Here is a 2,746-nt window from a genome sequence, read left to right as displayed (position 1 = left end):
TCGGACTGGGCACGATATGACAAAATAATAATTTATAAATTATCAAGAGTTCACAAGGGAGGGGGAGCGGGGAGGGAGGGGGGAAAATGAGGAGCTGATGCCAGGGACTTAAGTGGAGAGAAAATGTTTTGAGAATGACGAGGGCAATGAATGCACAAATGTGCTTTACGCAATTGATGTGTGTATGGACTGTGATAAGAGTGGTCTGAGCCGCCAATAAAACGATAAAAAACGAATGTAGAACAGCTAAAGTGACGGGAAGAAGCGATGAAATAAAAGAGATGAACAAACAAAAAATCCAGGGCAATTAGAAAAGACAAAGCAAAGTGTTAAAAATGAAAGGTGTAAAGATATGAGGTAGACCAGCCTGGGTGACCACGAGGTATTGATGGGATCAAGTACCTGGCATCCGAAGATCCAAAACAAACAATCACGTTGATCTGAATAAGGAGGGTCAGAGTGGAGACCAAAGCCCATCTCTAGACAATTGGACATCCCCTCACAGAAGGGTCACAAGCCAGGAACGAGTCAGCCAGGCTGCAGCACAGCGTGGAACATACAACATCCCTCAGTTCTTTAGTGCTTCCTCCCCGCCACTATCATGACCCCAGTTCTACTTACAAATCCGACTAGACTGGAGCATGCACACCGGTACAGATAAGAGCGCTCGACACACTGAATCCAGGACAGAGGACCCTCTCAGGAACAGTAATGGGAGTAGTGATACCATGAGTGTTGGGGGAAGATGGGGGGAGAAGGGGCAGAAACGGGGGCCTAACTACAATGATTGACATATAACACCCCCATCCCCAGGGGGATGAACAACAGTAACGTGGGGGAAGGGAGACAGCAGGCGGTGTAAGATATGAAAACAATAATAATTTATTGGGGGTCCACAAGGGTGGGAGGGTTGGGGAGGGAGGCACAAAAGAGGAGCTGATACCAAGGGCTCAAGTAGAAAGAAAATGCTCTGAAAATGTGATGGCAGCGTATGCACAAATGCGATCTATACAATTGATGTATGGATTGCTATGAGCTGCAAGAGCCCTCGATAAAATTATTTTTTAAAGTAATTAAAAATTAAAAATTTTAAAATCTGGGTTAGGAAACTATAAGGAAAAGGCATGCTTGGCCTTCCCCAAACTGAAGGAACTAAAGAAAAAAGCCAAGCTTTAAATTGCAATATTGAGAGAGTCTATGGGCAAAATATTAAATGACCCAGAAAGCATCAAAAGAAGGTGGAAGGAATGCAGAATCATTGTACCAAAAAGATTTTGTTGCCAGGAGGGGAAGGGGAAGGTGGGGGGAGAAAAGGGGAACCGATCACAAGGATCTACATATAACCCCCTCCCAGGGGGACGGACAACAGAAAAGTGGGTAAAGGGAGACATCGGTCAGTGTAAGACATGAAAAAAAAAAAAAAAAAATTATCAAGTGTTCGTGAGGGTGGGAGGGAGGTGGAGGGACGGGAAAAGAATGAGGAGCTGATACCAAAGGCGCAAGTAGAAAGAAATGTTTTGAAAATGATGATGACAACAGATGTACAAATGTGCTTGACACCATGGATGGATGTATGGATTGTGATACCTGTACAAGCCCCCGATAAAATGATTTTAAAAAAAGAGTTTGTTGATATGCGTTTCAGGAGGTAGCATCTAATCAAGAACACAGCATAGAAAGAAGGAGTTCCATCTTCACGGGTAGCACTGGCCCCAAACCAAGGTTCCAGGAATTGGAACTTGAAATGTTTCAAAAGGGTGCTGCACTGGGAGCACCCACCAGTCTATGCCAAGAGACGGGAGACAACTACCTGGCCAACTGACCGGAAGAGATCCAGGTGTGTGCCCATCCCAAAGAAAGCTGACCCAACAGAATGAGATTATAGAACAGTATCACCAATATCACACGCATGTGAAACCTTGCTGAAGATCATTTTAAACTGGCTGGGGCAGGACCTCGGCAGGGAGCTATCCGAATTCAGGTGGGATTCAGATGAAGGGCTGGAACGTGGGCTACCATGGGTGACCTCAATGGATCTTGGCCGATGGCAAAGAATACCAGAAAGATGTTTGCTTGTGTTCTGTTGACGACGCAGTGGCATTGAACTGTGTGGATCAGGACAAAGTATAGATAGCACCGCAAAGAAGGGGGACACTAAATTGTGCACATGCCGAACCTGAACTTAAGCCAAGGGGCGGTTGTTTGAACGGAACACGGGGATACTGGTGTAGGGTTTTCACTAAAGCAAAGTGTGTGTCAGGGTTGCAGCTTTTTTTGTTTTTAATCATTTTATTGGGGGCTCGTACAACTCTTATCACAATCCATCCATCCATTGTGTGGAGCACATTTGTACATCTGTTGCCATCCTCTTTCTCAAAACATTTTCTTTCTACTTGAGCCCTTGGTATCAGCTCCTCGTTTCCCCCCTCCCTCCCTGTCCCCCTCCCTCACGAACCCTTGATAATCTATAAATTATTATGTTGTCATGTCTCACGCTGTCCGACGTCTCCCTTCGCCCACTTTTCTGTATCTGTTCACCGTACTTATTCCATCTGTATGCGGAGCAAATAATTGGAGAAGCTGGACTCTGTAAAGAACAGGGCATCAGGATTGGGGACTGAGTTAGTTAATTGTGCCAGCCTGGCCGATCATCACATGTGGGGCTAATTGAAAGGCGGGAGGGATAAATGGGTGGTGAGCCTCGCCTTTCTAGTTCTCGGGTCTCTTGCTTTGTGATGGTCGCACC

Source organism: Echinops telfairi, unplaced genomic scaffold (assembly GCF_000313985.2).
Source record: "Echinops telfairi isolate 266 unplaced genomic scaffold, ASM31398v2 ScPeMD7_655;HRSCAF=1070, whole genome shotgun sequence".
Lineage (NCBI taxonomy): Eukaryota > Metazoa > Chordata > Mammalia > Afrosoricida > Tenrecidae > Echinops > Echinops telfairi.
The sequence above is the reverse complement of the archived record's forward strand: the minus strand, read 5'-3'. Positions refer to the sequence as shown.